Source organism: Diceros bicornis, chromosome 4, assembly GCF_020826845.1.
Source record: "Diceros bicornis minor isolate mBicDic1 chromosome 4, mDicBic1.mat.cur, whole genome shotgun sequence".
Classification (NCBI taxonomy): domain Eukaryota; kingdom Metazoa; phylum Chordata; class Mammalia; order Perissodactyla; family Rhinocerotidae; genus Diceros; species Diceros bicornis.
This window is the reverse complement of record NC_080743.1, coordinates 91623927-91643253: the sequence shown is the minus strand read 5'-3', so window position 1 is coordinate 91643253 and position 19327 is coordinate 91623927. Positions and strand designations below refer to the sequence as shown.

The window sequence follows — 19327 nt, the reverse complement described above, 5'->3', positions numbered from 1 at the left end:
GACAGAACTTACCTTTAATGCCCGGAGATGCTTGCTGCTGTCAAAAGGCGCACAACTTCACCTTGCCTACTTGGCTGATGTTCCCAACTATTTTCGGTGAACTGAGCCCAAAATCAGATCCAAAGACATCTTCCCCACAGAGAGTTGGTGATGGATAGAGTGAGCTAAGTGCTGTGAGCATGTTGCAGAAGGAGACAGCAGGGCCATCTCAGGCTCTCTCCAGCAGCCTCTTCTCTCCTAACCACTGTGCTGGTCGTGTCTGTGTGCTGGCAGTGGGCACCCACACCAGCCCTCTCTGCCTTCCTCATGGATGTCTCCATATGCTCCTGCTTCTTGCTGGTGCATCTGCGACTAGAGTCTCTTTCTACAGCTTGCTGCTTCTACATATTTTTCCCTTCTGATTCTGTGTAACTTGCCATTTTTATTTGAAGGCATCATTGGTTAACTTGAACTTTGTAATGATAACAGCCACAGCAACAATTACATCTTGCTTCCTTGGATGCCTGGCATGTTTGTCATTTAATCATCACACTAACATCACAAAGTACTGTTATTGACCTGATTGTACAGATCAGAAAAGAGGCACAGAATGTTTAAATCTCTAACAAAGGCCACTTGGCTAAGGAGCAACAGAGCCAAAAGTCAAATTCAAGCAGTCTGTTTCCAGAGTCGTGCTTTCCTACCTCTCTTAACTCACTATTTTTTGCATTAATCTTATGCTATACTCTATAGTTTTTGAAGGCAGTCAATATTTTAAAGTTGTTTAATATTGCCAGTATTTATCAGTCACTTACAAGATTTAAGACTACTCTGACTCAATATGGTTACATTAAATTGCATCTGTTCATTCTTTTGCTTAATGAATATTTAAGATTTTTTGTGCACCTACTGTGTCCTAGGACTGCACTAGGCCTTCTATTCAGTAATAATCATGACAAACAAGATTCCTGTCCTCCAGGAGCTTACAGGATAGCAGAAGGGACAGATGACACAAAAATAATGTTAAATCGGAAGTTGTAATAAAAGTTACAAAGGGGAAGAGAAGTTTGTTACAAGAGAGAAAATACTAAGAAGCTAATTCAGATTGGGGAATGAGGATCAAGGGAAGCTTTTCTGAGGCAGTGACATTTTAAGCTGAAACTAAGAGAGTAACAGGAGCTCGCCCCTGAAGAGGAGTAGCGAAGAATGCTGTGGATCTTTGCTTGCTAGCAAAATGGTGGACTAGATGTCAGTATAAACTTTTCTGGTACAGAACATCTAAAACTTCTGGATAAAATAATTTAAAAATATTTTTAAATGTGTGGCTGAGTTAGTGGGAATATAAGGAAAATTTTTAGGAGCCAGAAATTATGAGAAAACCTGAATCCTGAGATATAAGTGAATTCTAAACCTATATTTTGTTTTTTGGGCATTTTCTGATCCCTGGTGGCCTAGCTCTTAGGCTTTAACAGGTCTTGTGCAGAAGACAAAGACAAAGCCAGGACTTCTAAAAGGTTCTTTGTCAATAGGTAAGCTAGGGGGAAAGGCCCATCCCCTCTGTATACTTCTTCTTCCCAGAGGGAGACAGTTGGGATAATTGCCTATCCTGGCCGTAGTGCTTGAATTGAGTGGGAGTTATATACATCAATTAGATTCTTTTATATGAAAATATATTTCATGGTTTAAAAAAAAAAAACATTTCCTGAACAGAGGAAATACGATGTGGGAAGGCCCTTAGGCAGAAAGGCATTTGACCTTTCAAGGAACCGAGAGGCTGGTACAAATTGAGTGAAATAAATGCTGGCAAATGAGGTTGGAGATGAAGCCAGGGACCGGATTCTTGCAGGGTCTCAAAGGCTTTGGTTAGGATTTTGGATTTTATCCTAAGTACAATGCAAATCTTTCTAAGGATTTTCAAAAGATTATCTGATTTATGTGAGAAGGAATAGATTGAGAAAATTTAAAAGTAGAGAGCTACTCTAAAGGTAGAAGTAGAAATAAAACTACAGCAGTAATCCAGGTGAGAAGTGGATTTGGCTTGGATTCAGGGAAATTGGAAAAAATTAATGGACTCAAGATATATTTTGAAAGTAAAACCTACTGATAAATTGGATGGAGGTTTGAGAGTAAGATATAAAGGGTTATTTCCAAGCATCTGGCTTGAATAACTGGTTGTCTAGAGGTCTTTTTCTCAGCTGAGGAAGTCAGGAGGAGATATGGAGGGGAAGATAATGAGTTCGGTTTTAGAAATGTTGAGATTTAGAAATATTAAGTTTGACAAGTAAGAAATGCAGGTGGAGACAGTACCACTATTTGATATGAGAACTAAAGAGATTTTAAAATATTTTTATGTCGTTGAACTCATATTTGAATAAGCTAGTGTGTAATGATAGTGAAAACTTACCTTTTACAGGCAATCCATTTTATAGTAAATTTCATTGGGAGACAAATTTGTTAAGTAGTAGAATTTCATTGTAATAAACATAGCATTTACATTCACGTTCCTAGGATGCAAGAGCTGGATGTATCTGCAGATAAAGTATAATATTCTGAGAAAGCCACTGTGAGAGGGATTGGCTAATTGTTCACCAAACCTGTGTTCCTTTCTTCTTGCTGATACAGCTTGGACTACATTTCCCAGCCTCCTCTGCAGTTAGGTATAGTCATGTGACTGAGTCTGGGCAGAGGAATGAGAGTAAAAGTGATGTACATTTCTTCCTTTGGTCTGACTGGTTTAAAAAAAAAATCTCCCATATAGCTTCCATGCCCTTTGTCTATCCCTGTGCCGGCTGGATATTGACACTGAAAGTGCACTGAAAAACCTTGGAAACCATATGTCAAAGATGATAGACTCTTTATAAGCCAGAGTTCCTAAATGACTACATAGTTCAGGAACCCCCCAACCCCACCCTCCTGCTAGCTGAGCTTAGCATGAACAAAAAATAAACTTCCATTATTTTAAATCACCAGGATTCTGTGATTTAACTATTTCAGCAGCTAGCATCACACTGAAAGAAGATGTTAATTGTCTTTCAGAGTGATACCAAGGACATAATTTCATTCCCATTCATTTCTTTTCTCATTTTTCTTTTATGTATGTTTGCTCTCATATGTGACTAGGCAATTTGAGTAGATTAGGATGTTAGGAGGTTTGTGCAGGGAATGAGGGAATTTGAGATTCTTGAGGTACAAGAGAGGAGTTGAAGGATATCGTTGCTTCCTGTTTTCCATATAAGATAACCATCACTCCTGCTCTGTCTGGCCCAGTAATTCATTTCACAGATTTAGACTTCTGCAGCCACTTCTTCCCACCTGCTAATAGCACCCTCATTGCAAAACAGAGTTGATGAAGACCTTGATCACCTCTCCCTTCCTTGCCTAGTTTAACATTCACATATAGTCAGATTTACACACTGGGTTACAAAATCATCATAAAATTAAAGCTGACAAATATCTTTTCGTCCTTTATACATCTGATAATAGTGTCACAGGATATCTCTGGTAAACACTTTTGTGGGAGATGCAACATGTGTCAGAAGAAGTGCATATCTGTGGTAGGACACATTGAAATCAGAACATCCCCTTCTGAATCTTTGGCCAGTGGTTTAGCCAGTTAGACATACTCTTACATTGTTTTCTTATTACTTATTTATCAGTCTATTTGCCTTACCGGACCTTTATGACTTCTTCTTTCAGGGACGGTAAGAGGTAAATTCAGTTCCATATGCTGAATTCCCAGTATAATTCCTGGCATATTGATGTTGTAAGTGCTTAGTAACTCCTTGGTTGAAAACCGCATGAATGCTGAAAGTAGTATGGTATGTGTATGACTGATATGAAACGTGTTCCTTGTGTGATTTTCTGGATTATTCACTATAGAGAATTTCTTTTTAACCACATCGGTAATATGCCTTTAAGATATGAGTCATTACTGGCAATTGCAAAGTATTTTTATGAAAAACATCATGATAATCTTTGTTGTGTAAGAAATTTATCTAAATTTATATCCCCTTCGATGACTATATCTTCAATTTCTGTACTCTAAAAAAAACTATCAGATTATTCTTATGATTTGCAGAGTTTGTAATTTTGCAAGAATTAGGCAAATGGCACATCCAGGGACAGGTTGGACATATGCCCCCACAGGAGCTCTAAAGGAATACATTCTGGACCTGTGGATACTGCCTCCTTTTCAATTCCAGTGGCATATGGCTAGACTTGGGCAAACAGATGTCTGTACCAAATCAGACATTCGTTGTCTCAGTTCAGGTGCTGGGCCAGGCTGAAGTTTACAGCTGTGCCCTGGTTGAAATTCTAGAGCCATAGCAGTTTGTTCTCTGCATCTAGTGTACCTATAATCTAGAATATGTCATTGTTGGCTTCTGGAATTATTTTCTTTCCCAGTCCATAAGATGATATAAAACTCTTTTCTTGTAGGGACTGTGAGAAGCAAAGTCAAATTCAGTTCTAAATTGTCACAAGTGAAATAAAAGGGCTTTTGCCTTTGTGGTCTTAGGTGGCAGAAATGTAATTATAAGTGAGCCCCAAATTCTTCTAGGCACACTAGTGCCTGAAATACTGAATGGATGATTCCTTCATAGAAGTATGTGTATTAATCACTTTGACCCCTTGGAAAATTAGCAGTAGGTGCTATTTGATATACCTCTTTCCAAGGAATTTCTAGCTCACTAGACTAATTTCTCATGCCTTTGGTGGTATAGCATATGGACTTTTATCTTGGTAGTGATTACATTTAAGTATAAAAGAAAAGCTTGAAATGCAGTAAAATAAGCATATCTATTACACACAACTCATGCTTCTTGGAAGTCCTAGAGAACCTGGGGTAAAATGAATGCTGTTGGTAATCAGAGCTGAGGAAAGCTTAACCACTGTACTAGGTAGGCCAAATCTAGGAGTATCTGTATAGCCACAGTCCTTGTCTAAGGGGTCCCACCTATAGCCTGTTCCTGAGGATATCAACTCTAGGCAGTGCATGTAGGTGGCCACATTCTGTGTTGCTTGATGTTACCATCCACGTTTGACCTAAAGCAGTCAGGCTGTTTGTAGGCTGACCCATTAGATGACTTGGCACGAGTGCTTTATCTAACTGGTGATGGTGACGTAGTGGACTGATCAGATCCTTTCTCTAAGGAAATTTTAAATTTGAGGTAGAATTATTTGATAGGAACAGAAGTCAAATACCTAATCAGAAAAAAAAACGCAGACAAAGATGACATGAGTCAGTAGAAGCCGTGAGTAAGCAAGAGTGATGAGTAAGTAAAAGCTAAGCCATGAAAATTTTAAAAAGTGTGTGTAGGGGGATACAAAGATTTTACTTAACATCTGTAAGGGAAGAGAATGATCAACAACTTATTGCTGCCGAAGGGATAAGGAACTAATCAAATCATTGCACATCTATCTGATCCTGGACAACTTGAAATTCTCAATCTATGTTCCTGTACTTCTCATGAGGCCTGGTTATTCCATGAATTACTATGAGGCCTAGCCACATGGCATACCTTTGTTCCTTATTTTCATGTGAAACCTTGCAATAATGCTCCCACTGATATTCCTCTCTCTCTCTCACATACACACAGACAACCACACACAGTTACTTGAGATAACTTAAGTGAGTCTCTATTCTTTGTAGCCAAAGGATCTTAATTTACACAACTGCTCTTTGAGTTCAATTTTTATTATTTTGCCTCTGCAACCAAGGCAAGGACTGATGAACAATAACAGTTTTATGCCTACCTCAAGAGGATACAGACTTAGAACAGGGAAAATCAGTTTACCTCTAATTGTTTAAGGAAGGTGATATGTGATATAGAGAGGGCCCAGAGAAAGATGGATAATGTTAGTGACACAACGTGGTATTGGAGGAGACTACGTGGAAATGTGCATTTAGAAAAAAAGTATAAGAACAATATTTCTTCTTTCCTTTCTACTAGATTATGAGTTCCTGAGGCATTCATCTTGGTATGTCTCACCAACACCTAGGAGAGGGTTTTTCACATAGTGAGTGAAACACTAAATTGAGCACATAATGTGGCCCAGCTATTAGTTTGTCTTAAGGTTTACTATCAACTTTGAATTTGCTTGTAAAAAATATACTTTCAGTAAGAATAAACTAAGCTGAAGAGAGAGATATGAGTCAGAGATAAGAGTAGGATTTCCAGAAGCTTCTGGGAGAGATAGAGATAGGCAGTGTAGAATAGCCTAGAAACCATGGGAGGAATTTCAAAGAGCCAGATAAGAAATTGCCTTCCTCATTCAGAGGATTAAGGACCAGAACATACTGTTATCAGGAACATCTGCAGAGCACAGTACAGCATAGCCTTTGGCCAGAGAGCATGATGTAGGGAATGGATAGTAGAGGACAACTGGCAAAAACAAATTCTAGATTCTAGTTTTTAAATGGCAGAGCAAATATCATGGCATCCACCTGCACAAGGAGAACAAAAAGAAGAAACATGAAGCCTGTCTTCAAAGAAACTAGGAGACAGGTGCAAAGCCAAACCACAATATGAGATGAAGAGCAGATAATGCAGTTGAAGAAAGATACCCCCAGCTGCAGATCTCAGACAAACCAGTAAGGCCTAGTTTAGACTAATGGGATGGGCTGTATGGGCTGGCAGTAGGAGCATCTTTGGCCCTGATTAGGCATAAAGAAGAAGAAGGGTAATGAACTCAATGAAGAATCACACAGACAAAATTGAAAGCATAGGCAAAAGCTTACTGAGAAAACACAAACAAAAAAGTAGGGATTGCATCTTTAATATCAGACAAGATTGGATTTAGAGGAAAAAGCTTTAAATAAGGCAAAGAAAGATGATTCATAACAGCAATATACCACTATTATCAATAAAGCAGAAACTACAGGAATTATGAAGAGAAATAGTTACATTACAGTGGTAGGAAATGTTAATTCTCTTCTCTTAGAACAGAAGAGATCAGATGGACAAAAAATAAGAAAAAGAAAACCCAAATAAAAATAATGAATAAAGTAACTATTTGATAATTGTTACTTTGTATCCTGAAAGCTAAGAATAGACCTTTCTAAATACTGAATAAAACATTCACAAAAATAGACCATAAAGAAAACTTCAATGAATTCCAAAAGGCAAAATGAATACCTACAGCATTCTCTAATCTCATTGCAATAAAACTAGAAATTAAGAAAATAATTAGAAAACAATTTTTATCATCTGAACATTGTAAAATTTTTATTTAAACAACTCTTGGATCATAGAGGAAACCAAACAGGTTATAGAAAATCTGGGGAAAAAAGCACAATGAAAACACTACATATCAGAACCTATGGGACCAAGCTAAAGCAGAGTTCAGAAGCACCTATCTTAATGAAGAAAGAAAGAAAATAAATTATCTAACTCAAAAAGTTAGAAAAATGATCAAAACAAACATTGAAAAACAGGAGGTAGGAAGAAAGATAAAATTTAATGAATTAGAAAAAAGAAAATTGATCAGACTAATAAATAAGAGAGCTGGTTCTTTTAAAAAAAACCAAATAGATAAGTCTTTAGCTAACCTAATAAAATTAAAATGCGGGTAGGGAAGAGAGTGTAGAATGAGAAATAATGATGGCGAAATGATAGAAATAGAAAAGAATAAGAGAATTATAAGAAAATATTTTACTCAATCCTGTGCAAATTAATTTGAGAACCTAGACGAAATGGATGATTTTCTGGGAAAATAGAAAAGTCAATACTAACCTCAGATAATTAGAAATCTAAACTATTTATCACAGAATAACTTACCCCAACCCCCTCTAAAAAAGCCTGAATGAGCCCAGGTGATTTAACGAGGGACTTCTATCAAATCTTTCAGGAACAGATAATACCAGTCCTCCCAAATATATGTGATTTAATAAATATGGATATCTCTACAAAGAGACATAAGAAACTAATAAACAGTTGTTATTCCTAGAGAGTGGAACTAGGGATAAGGGGCAGTATTAGAAGAAAGTCTTACTTTTTACTGTATATCTTTTGTATCTTTTCTATTTTATACTATTTGCATATGTTGTTTATCCAAGCGTGAGGAATTTAGAATATCTTTATTTCGCATACGAACAAGTTCACAAAACTATTTGGCTTTTGTAATTTTGTTTACCTTAATTTTTTTGGTAGGCAAAATTTCTTAAATGGCCCCCCAAATATGTCCCACCCTAATCCCTGGAACCTGTGAATATGATGAGATATGTCTTCTGTGATTAGGTTATATGTCACAGTTGATTTTAAAATAAGGAGATTATCCTGGATTATCTGGTGGGCCTAATCTCATCACATGAGACTTAAAAGCAGAGAGCTTTCTTTGGCTGGTGGCAGAAGGGAAGTCAAGGAGATAGGAGTTAGGAGAAGTACTCCGCTCGCAATTGTGGCTTTGCAGATGGAGGGGACCACAGAAGGCGGTGCAGGCAGCTTTGAGAAGCTGAGGGCAGCCCCCAGGTGACAGCTGGCAAGGAAACAGGACCTCATTCCTAAAACTCAAGGAACTACCTTTAGCTAACAACCTGAAAGAGCTTGGAAGCTAATGTTGTTTTTAGCCACTAGGTTTATGATAATTTGCTATACGGCAATAGAAAACCAGTAGAGTAAAATTACATTTTAAAACCCCCATACATGTGAGGCTTTATGAGGGTTTAGAGATGGGAGCATCTCCCCTCCAGTCTGAATGTGGTGGGATGGTGCAAATCAGCTTCAGAGCCTGCGGCACAGGGTCCAAGTGTGAAATCAGGGGCTGCATGATTCTTGTTAAGCACCATAAGTAAAATATAGTCTGCTGTGTTTTTATTATTTTCTGTAATTGTGTAGAAGTCCAATTTTATTACTTTAATGAAGAGAATAAATTTTTTACACTTGTTTTCTTTTCCTTGTTCAGATTATAGTCTTGAAAGCAATTTTTTTGGCATTTCTGTTTTAAATAATTTTTTCTGTTTTCAGTGAAGAAGTTGGAATTTTTTTCTTTGGATGTCTTAGGAAATTAACTCCTACCTTTCTAAAAATTCGTGTGTTTGTATGACCTAGATTTTAAATTTGTCATTAGAACAATTTCCCATCACCTAGATTTTAAATTTGTCATTAGAACAATTTCTGAACATTTCCGTGCAGTCAAATGACATTGTAATTGGTTGACTACTTGAGTTTTTCTAGAGTCTTGCTCACTTGAGTTGCCCTAATTTTGTTTCAGTGGCAGTTTTATCCAAGACTGATTAAGGATAGTTTACCTTTAAACTTGTCACACACTAGAACTTATCTTTCAATTAATTATTTGAGTTTAGTGGTATGGGAATCAAATATTTAATTTTTATTTAATTGATTGCCCTTTTGTAAACTTTTACCTGGAAATGTTAACTGTGAGAACTGCAGAAAAGAAGCATATCTGTTAAGGTCTCCAAAGACCATAGGAAGATTCAAGGGTGCGGGGAATTGCTTCTTGGTCTCCATCACTTCAAATTCTGAGTAGAAAAGCACAAAACAGTGGCAAGCGAGTTGGTGTCAGGAGCCCAGGGACACAGCATCATCAGCAGGTGCAATAACACCTACGAATCTCTGATACTGAGTTTTGATGCCTTTTCTTTTTGATAAGTTACATTGTCCAATTTTCCTTTCCTGGCTGTTTCCTGGGGCTTGTCGTTAAGTCTGCTGAGGTTAGGAAATGCTACCGCCTCGTGTACAACACAGCTGGGGGGTGTGTTATGAAAAGATTTATCTATGATAAATGTGAAACCCATGAGGAAAAATTTTAACAACTGATTTTAATGACTGTATGGGGTGTGACGAGCAGACAACAGTTTCTATTTTGATAATCAAATTTCTTTAAAGAAGATATTGGTTATTTTTAGCAGAAATTTGTTATTTTTCTTTAGGAAATGAAGTTAAATCTTTTTGTTTTTTATGAGATGTTTCTAAAAGGAATTGAACTGTATTATTGCTAATTCTGTTGTGGATTGAGGCATTTAGAGCAGCAATAATTATATTAATGCTCTGTGCCAAAACATATAAAATGGCTTTATCACTGATTGGTATCTGAATTATGAAAAGGTAATAACTTGTATAATATAAGGATGCTGTTTGAAAGAAAGCAGAGTGCTCGCTTAGGCGGCATATATACTAAAATTGGAACAATACAGAGAAGATTAGCATGGCCCCTGCACCAGGATGACATGCAAATACGTGAAGCGTTTCATATTAAAAAAAAAAAAAAAAAAGAAGCAGAGTGTTTTTGTTGAAGTTTAGTAATCTTTCTATCTACTCAAACTACACCTTATACTGAGCTTTATCTTCTGTATAAACCATACTTTACAGATACTGATTTAAAAGAAATTTCCTCTGGTGGACTCACATTTCTGAGTTGTGCGTAACTCATGAGCGCCATGCTCCTAGGTCTCAACTCAAAGGCTGGCTTTGCTCCAGAGCCCAACCCTGGCTCTGGTAGAGTATTTTCAAAGACAACTCTTGATAACCTTTGCTGAAGGAAGGGAGGAATGGTACACATCACCCTCAAGTCACGCTTGGCTCTCTCCTGCATTTGGGGTTTTCCTCTGGCATGCTTACCTTCTGAATAATGCTTCTCTGAGGCTAAATATGCAAAGTTAGTTTACCATCTGAACCCTCCACCTAACAACAGATGTGTCAGAGGTGTGCTAAGTGCTGGCCACAAAAGAGAAAGAATCTTGTGGGCACGAGACTTTGAGAAGTATTGTGAGGGTCACACTGTGGGCTGCCCATGGTAAATTCAGCATCTGCACACCATAGTTTGCTTTCAGTGATTTTGACTTCTGCTGCTTTGGGGCAGTATTGCAAGTAGGTGATGTAATAAGCTTATTTAACAGATTTCCATCATGTAAATACAAAAATCTCTGTTTTTTTATGATAATAATATTGACCTCATGTTTTTGTTTTTATTTTTCGTTCAGTGATTTCATGAATGAATTGCTTGGTAGGAAAGCAAGTAGTCCACTTCCCAACCTCATGTTACATATATGTTGAGGCTAAAGAATGTCAGAGAGGGATGCCCTTATTCATAAAACTTATTCTAGGGGTAGAAAAGGGGGAGCCTTACCATGTTTTAATAGCAAAGACCTTTCATTGTAAAAAGTGAGATTATTCCTTTAGAAACCATATAAATTACTGGAGGGAATTATGACCAAGAATATGTTTTGGGTGAATAAATGCCAAATGCCCATCTCACTAGATGATTACTATTCTAAATATTTTTCCATTAGCTAGTTTCAGCTCAGGAAATAGATTAGATCCTTAATGGCCTAAGCAACCAGGAAACGAGTGATATATTTATAGAGTCCACCAGTGAATTTGAAATGAAACTTTTTGCCTTTTAAAAATTCTGATTGCAATATTCAATGTAAATGCTTTTTTTTAAAAGTCCCTTCTTCTCCTCTCCCAACCATTTTGAATGTCTGATATTCTCAATAAAGAGAATAAATTACCTAGAATCATATTTTGAGGAAAGCCTGATTTTATATTAAGTGTGGAGCATCAAATTACCATAGAGCCTAGGCCATATGTTTTAGTAGCAGAAATTTGTTATTTTTCTTTAGGAAATATAGAAAAAATTTAGAGACTAATCCATTTCTTGTCTTGTTTGGGAATCTATAGCAAGTGTGAACCAGGGTAGACACATGGACCACTCTGATAGCCCCATCCAGGCCTAGAGCTCCTCCAATCTAAAAGGGGCTGAAGGAAGTTTATTCCCACCTTATGTAGTCCTAGGACTTGAGCTGTACTCTGGAAGACTGGGAATGACTATATCCTATACATAGGCCAAAGATAAGACAGGCTTTGGCTTCCTTTAGGGCCCTTGCTTAAGAGTCAAGAGGGCTGATTCCGATCTTAACTCCCCACTGAACAGCTCAATTTGGAGCCTTTGACATAAGCGGTTGAGTTAGAGGACCCCAGAGGCCTGCACAGCTCCTACATCATGTGAGTCTAGATTCCACCTGTGATTTCATAGACTCCAGAAGTAAGCATTCCACTCCCCTTCTTTGGGCCTTGTTCTGTACAGCCATTAAAGATACAGGCTATTGAGAGAGAGGGACTGTTAAAAGCAGTGAAAAGAAAGGCTCAAATCAAAGACATTTTGAAACAGACTGAGATTAAAAGTTATTTGTGTTTTTCTGGGGAGTGAGGGATTAATACATTTATTTTCATTATGTGTAGAAATTTCTTTCTTTGTCTTCCTACAGCCTATTGATAATAATCTGAGTTCCTTGAGTTTTTCATTCTGGTACCCCAGATGTTAGCACTTTGCTCTGTACATAGGAAAAACTCGGTAATTATATGTTCTCTTGGATTTCACTGAAGTTCCACTTGAAAAAGTGAAGTTATATCAACTGTCTTTTAGTATTTGAATTGTTTTTACACCTTTTTTAATGATGGATTGATGTTCACGCAATGACTGATTTGTATTTGTACTAAGAGAGCATAGCTTTCATTAAGTGGCCAGTTTAAATGGGAAGATAATTTGTGCTCTTAATTTAAAAATATTATATAGTCCTAGTCCCATCCAAATGCTCTCTGATCAAACTGACCAGTAACATATTGGAATGCCTGGACAGATTTAAAATATAGCTTAAAACTTGTATAGAAGCAGCCAAAGGTCAACCACTCTGTTTTACTAGATCTACACCTTTTATTTCTGTTTTATTTATTATATTTTTAAAGTTATACCTTTTGAGTAAAAAACCCCAGGATAAACACATAAGAAAAACTTTCCAAATATAAAAGTTTAAAATGTACTCAACACACCCTTCTTCCCGCCCCACACCCCTTCAGATAACAGCAAATCAAGGTAATCATGTGGTATAAATCAACCTAGAAGCAGAGGTTCTGTCTGCTCTGTCACCTGCTTTTATAGGTCTCCACCAGCAACAATTTCCCCTTGATAGGAAGTGCCGACTTTGTTCAAAGCTATAAAACTACACCCACTACTCTTGTTCTTGTTCTGTATGGATCCCTGGGACTGAGGTCGGCAGTTTTGTAGCCTTTGGTGAGTCACACCCTGCCACTCCCTACTAACGGCATTACTTTTCTCCCTCTTGGCTTTGTTTCTTCTTCCTTCTTAAGCTACTTTCTCCCTTTCATCTTCCTCTCATTTTTAAAAAGTGTAATTTATTTGTGCTTTTTCAGTTGCCTAAACCCTAAGCTTTGGTTTCTCATCTATAAATCAGGAACTAGATAATAATCTCTGTGGCCCATGCAATGCTCTGTGAACTCGTGGTATTATATATTTATGAATAAATATAATTGACATCTTTTTGATGATAAATTCATCAACAAATCATGAGTTCAAAATGTAGTGGAGGAAAAGCTTTTCCTCTACCCTCTCAGGTTTGGTTTCTGGTGGCCTAGGAATTAAACTGACAAAAGGCAGATCACGAGGAGAAAAGGCATATATTTCTTTATTGATGTTAAAAGTTTTACATGAATGGAGACTTCACAGAAAAGAAGTGAAAACCCAAAAAGGTGGTTAGACCTGGGGACTTATATATGATTTTAATAAAAGGCGATAAATTGTGGAGAGGTGACTAGACAAAGGAAAAGGGGGTTTGGTTTTCTGGGGGGGGCTAAATCGTGGGAAGATGACTAGATATATATGAGTGAAACTAATGGTAGATAAGGGTTGTAGAGGGGACACCTTCACAAATGGAAATTTCGTCTACAAAAGGGAAATATATGCCCTGCTTTTAGGCAAATAGGGAGAGTACAGAGAGCTCCCCCTATGTTTGCTGTTTCTCAGTTGCCTTCAGCTCAAAATATCTCTTTATGTCAAAGTGGCAGATTTTGGGGTGGCATATTCTGATCCCCTTCAGAAACATAAAAATCTGAAAACCCTTTAGAACCCTCCCATCTCTGCAGTTCATGGATACTATTTTATAAAGCTGATTGATGAAGTTGAAGAATATATATTCCAACATATAAATAATTAGTGATGATATATAAACAATATCTATAACAATGAGATGCCACAGGTGATTTGTCAGTAACCGATTGGTGATTTTCCACTTTTAAGAGTACTTAATATCTGGGCCAGCCCCTGTGGCCTAGTGGTTAAGTTCGGCTTGCTTAGCTTCAGTGGCCCGGGTTCCATTCCCAGGCATGAAACAACACCACTTGTCTGTCAGTGGCCATGCTGTGACAGCGGCTCACATACAAAAAAAAAAGAGGAAGACTGGCAACAGATATTAGCTCAGGGCGAATCTTCCTGAGCAAAAAAAAATAATAATAATTAATACCAAAATTCAAGTCGTGTATCTTAAATACATATAGTTTTTGTCAATCGTACCTCAATAAAGCTAAAAAACAAAAAGAATATTTACATATTCTGGAGGAATAAACCTTGTCAAAGTAAAAGAAAGTTCTTTATAGCTATTAATCAATGACTTATTTATTGATAATTTTCAGTAGGCTCTGAGACAACATCAGGAGGGTCTGAAATCTAGAAATTATTTTTAGAAGTCTAATGGTTAGAGGTCAATTTGGGCTAAAAAATAACCCCTCTCCATAATTTTAATTTACTGTATATCCATGGTTCTCAACACAGGGCAGTTTTGCCCCCCAAGAGACATTTGGCAGTATCTGGAAAATTTGGGGTTGTCACAACCTTGGGGGATGGATACTGCTGGCATCTAGTGTCTAGAGGCCAGTGATGATGCAAAATATCTTAAAATGCACACGACAGCTCCCTACAACAAAAAATTATCCATCCCAAGATGTTAGTAGTGCCAAGGTTGAGAAACTTCTCTATATGCAACTCAGTGACTCAATGTAAGAGTTCTACAATTTGTAGTATCTACTACTGTTTAATTCTAGCAGCTCTTGAAAACAAAGATCATTAAAACTCATATCTTAGCCATGAATATCATTACAAACTGCTTGCTGACTCTTGGCCTTTTACTATTATCTGGACAATTAGATTTTCACAATGGATTCTTGAGTTTGGTCTGAGGCAATGTTATTACTATGAGAAAATAAAAATAGAAAACACTCAAAAGATCCTAGTTACTGGTATTAAATGTCCCATCTGAGCAGGTTTAAAGATCGAGTAGTTCTTTCAAAGAGAACAATTCTTACATAATAATATGCTTCAAAGTGGAGTCATGGACTGTTAAGCTGAAGTAGACTTAAACCAATCGTTTAGTCCAATGCTCTTGTTTTAAAATAAAATAAGAAGCTGCCTGTCTAAGCTCAGATGGTTTTTTGGTTGCAGAACCAATACAAGGCTTGATTACAACCCAGACACAAGGCACTTCCTTCTCCTCCATGAAGGTATTAATCACATTTGTAGGTTCTTTTCATTGGCTCATTTATTAAAGCTGACCCTCACTAGCCTCTGCATCAAGCTTTGCTCAATGTGGATGGTAAGAAAACTCAGGGAGGAATTGATTTTGTGAATAAGGGATTTGGCAGTTGCAACCTTACACCATTTACACAGCTTGCAACATAATGTTAAAAATGAGGAAGGGGAGAAGTGCAGACATAGAGTGGGGAATTTTCCCTTGAATCCTCAAAATGATAGAACTGTATTCCACTTCCTATCTTTTCTTCCACCACAACAGTTGAAATTCTACTAATTTTCCCTTCAGTTATTTGCTTTTTTCCTTTTTTAAAAAGTTTCCATTATTATACATGATAGATTAAACAGCATTCCTCTTTACTCATTGAGTTGATATAGTAAGATTTGTAAAAAGAGTTATTCCAAAATGTTAACATTAAAGATTTTTCAGGTATCTGGTAGTTTAAGCAATGTCATGAAGATGTAATTTCATGTTACGATAAGATAAAAATTTTTTTATTGATGTCATAATAGTTGATAACATTGTGAGATTCCAGTTGTATATTATTATTTGTCAGTCACTGTATAAATGCTCCCCTTTACCCCTTGTGCCCACCCCCTAACTCCCTTCCCCCTGGTAACCACCAAACTGTTCTCTCTGTCCGTGTGTTAGTTTATATTCCACATACGAGAGAGGTCATACAGTGTTTGTCTTTTTCTGTCTGGCTTGTTTCACTTAATATAATACCCCTAGGTCCATCCATGTTGTTGCAAATTGGACGATTTAAGATAAAAATTTTTTTAAGTACAAACTGAGGTTGTGACATATCCTGAAACTGGGGATTACAGGAAAATATTGTTAGAGAAAGAGATCTGTAGAGATCATTGTTAATAGTAGTAATTTGTGTATCCTGATCTGATTTAATTTGAGATATTCAAAATAATTAGGGTGTTGAGTGTAGAGGTGAGTATAATGATCACCATTTAATTAAAGTTAAAATATTAATGTACTAAAGTACCATCTCATTTGGTGCTAGTGGAAAATAAAATGTTTAACCACTAATGCAAGAGTCACTAAACCTGTCTCACAGCCTGATTAGCAAGTTAATGCTTTTTCCTTTTTGCTTTTCAAGTGCTATTCCCTAATTTTGTATTCAATTTATCTTTTTCAGAAAACCTGCTAATTTCGTGTGCTCTAGCTGTATGGAAGAGAACGTTGGTTAGCAATTGCCAAAATAACTAATAAGCCTATATCTAGTAAAGGCTTGAAGGACTTATTTATTTTAAATTTATATGTTTCTTTCTTGACCATTAAAACCAAGAGGAAATTGTTTCCCTTTTAATTTCTTCTGATTTCTGCATTTTTTTTTTTTTTTTTTTTGTTAATTTATATACGAGCTGTTTGTAGCAAAAACAAAACAAAAAAACACAGTATATTTGGGGCCATCTGGTGGCGTAGTGGTTAAATTCGCGCACTCTGCTTCGGCAGCCCAGAGTTCGCAGGTTTGGATCCCGGGTGCGGACGTACGCACCACTCATCAAACCATGCTGTGGCGGCATCCCGCATACAAAATAGAGGAAGATGGACAAAGTTGTTAGCTCAGGGCTAATCTTCCTCAGCAAAAAGAGGAGGATTGGCAATGGATGTTAGCTCAGAGCCAGTCTTCCTCACAAAAAAGCAAAACAAAACAAAACAAAAAAACACAGTATATTTAACATGAATGTCTCTTTTCTCCTGTCAACCTCTTAGTAACATTGCTCTGTGTTCCTCATTTGCTTTAGTTATTTTTTTCCAACAGAATACCCTATCAATGATATATGCCGAGTAAAGAAATGTTTTCTAATTGATTGGATACAAAATTCTACAATATTGCTTTTTAATGCTAAGAAGGTGTTTTTTTTTTTAGAGGAAATATAATAAGGTTTTAGGAGGGGGAAATAGTTAGAAATTAAATTGAAATGGTTGGTATTTCCTATAATGGTTTTATTTTTTGGTTATTTGACCCAGAAGTATCTCAGAAGTCATCTAAGCTAAGGACTTTGGGCTGGGAAGTGGTGCTGTCACATTGCAATGTCCTATCAGACTCCTGTCACTTAGCCTTGGCATGTTCACTTGTCGGAGGTTTAAGTTTTCCCACTATGACATACAAAGCTTTATTATTATCCAGATCTCAGACCTATTTTCTTCACTCTGCTTCTGTTCAACTGCCCTGGGGTAAAGACAAAATAAACAGTAAATTTGCTTACTGTTCCCTTTGTATTCTGTGGTGTTATAAAGTTAAAGACCATTTCTACAAATATATGAGTAATAAAAAGAGCACAGGCAACTTATATTAATAGTGCTAAGGCGGTCTACATTAAAGAGAAACTGTGCATGCAGCCAGTTACTAATGCTTCAATTCTGTGTTTCCAAGCACAGATAATGGGCAAATTCATTTTATTCTTTATAAAGTTTGATACCAGAACTTTTTGCTTAACTTTAAGTTTATCGTGGCCAACCTCATGAGCCAGTTTTCCTTTAACATTCATTTAGGCAGCTCTCCTATACACATGAGAATGGAAAATTGAAAGTATTGATAAAACATTTGATAACTGAAATTTTCAAATACTGAAAACTTTATTTATTTTAGCTATTAATTTTAACTTATTCCTATGACCTAGTCATTTGATAGATGACTAAAAATACCATCTACCAGTTAGTCACTAGTCAGAGTTTTTTCTTCATTCCCTGTATTTGTACTCTTTAGAATGGAGATGCCAGTAAGTAGTGAAGTGTCAAAGAACTAGTTGGCCGTTAGGAGAAGCAAAAGGCATTATTATTTACGTAAATTAAAATTCTTCACAAATCATTAATGTTTAATAGGTATTTGTCTTCAGTTTTACAATCTGATCATTTATATAGATTTCTAATATAAAAACATTCCCCTAGTCTCAGCTTGTTAAAGTAACTTTTTGTTTCACCATCATTTTAGTAATAGTTAAATGTTGGTCATTTTAGTATTATAAATCATAATCTCACATTGCATACTTAAAATTCTCCACAAATGCATGCTAAACTGAATGTAAAACACTGGCTTTATAGCAGTTTTGAATATTTAAGAACTACATTGAAGATTTCATAACAGGATAATTAGGACAACATAATAAGTAATGAACAGCTACCAATTTTAGAAATTGATAGAGAGTTGCTTGTTTTGCCTCTGATTTCTTTATATATCTTCAGTTAAGTAGTAAACAGGTCTTCTTCACCTAAACATTTGAAGGTTTTCTTAGACACCAAATGGACATTTTAAATAAGAAATATGTATCACAGAATATGTACATCCTCAGACCTAAAGGTAGTCATCATGTTACTGGGCAGGAGACCCCACGGCCTGCTGCACCTAGAGCCAGTACTATAGCACCAGCTTTTGAAAAAAGAAAAGGCTTTATTGCGAGGTCAACTGGCAAGGAGACAGGAGGCAAGGCTCTCAAATCTGTCTTCCAGGGTTCGGGGTAAAATTGATTGGATTAAGAAGGGCAGGCTGGTATGCAGAAGCACTGGCAGGATAGGTTTCAATTGGAAGGACTTTAAACATTTATGGTAAGGTGTGGAAAGGGGCTTTAACACCAGATCTTCCTGGACAGTGGACCCTTACTTCTGAAGAGAGTCTAGCTTTCAAGTTCTGGTTGTGTCCCAGTCCTTTGGTCTTGTGGAGGGAGAATCTTTGGTTCTGGGTGTTATTTCCCGTCAAAGTTTTCTCCTCTGAGCATGCTCTGGCTACATGACTTGCAGTTTTGGCTCACTGCCCCTGAAAACAACTTTAACATTCTGTTGTTGATAAGATGGGGTCAGTTTAAACTGGTCCTATGGTTACAATCATATTAGAATTTGTGATTGAAAGTAAACCCTTGAGCAGCTATGTAGACACTAATATTATCACTTAACTTTCTGCTTAATTTGAAGAGTAATTAAAGCATAAGGATTTTTGCTATTTTTATGATCTTCATGATACTGGAGAGATATTCTCTGTGATGATACTTAGAGATTCTT

The 19327-nt window shown here is 36.7% G+C and overlaps 1 protein-coding gene and 1 non-coding gene across 6 annotated transcripts in view; both read left to right on the top strand.

The window, feature by feature from the left end:
* RABGAP1L (RAB GTPase activating protein 1 like) overlaps positions 1 to 19327 on the top strand; it is a 689292-nt gene that overhangs the window by 569140 nt on the left and 100825 nt on the right. The gene's annotated exons all lie outside the window — the stretch shown is intronic.
* LOC131405052 (U6 spliceosomal RNA) lies at positions 10089 to 10195 on the top strand. Its single transcript, XR_009219914.1, has one exon. It is a non-coding gene; the product is annotated as a U6 spliceosomal RNA (small nuclear RNA).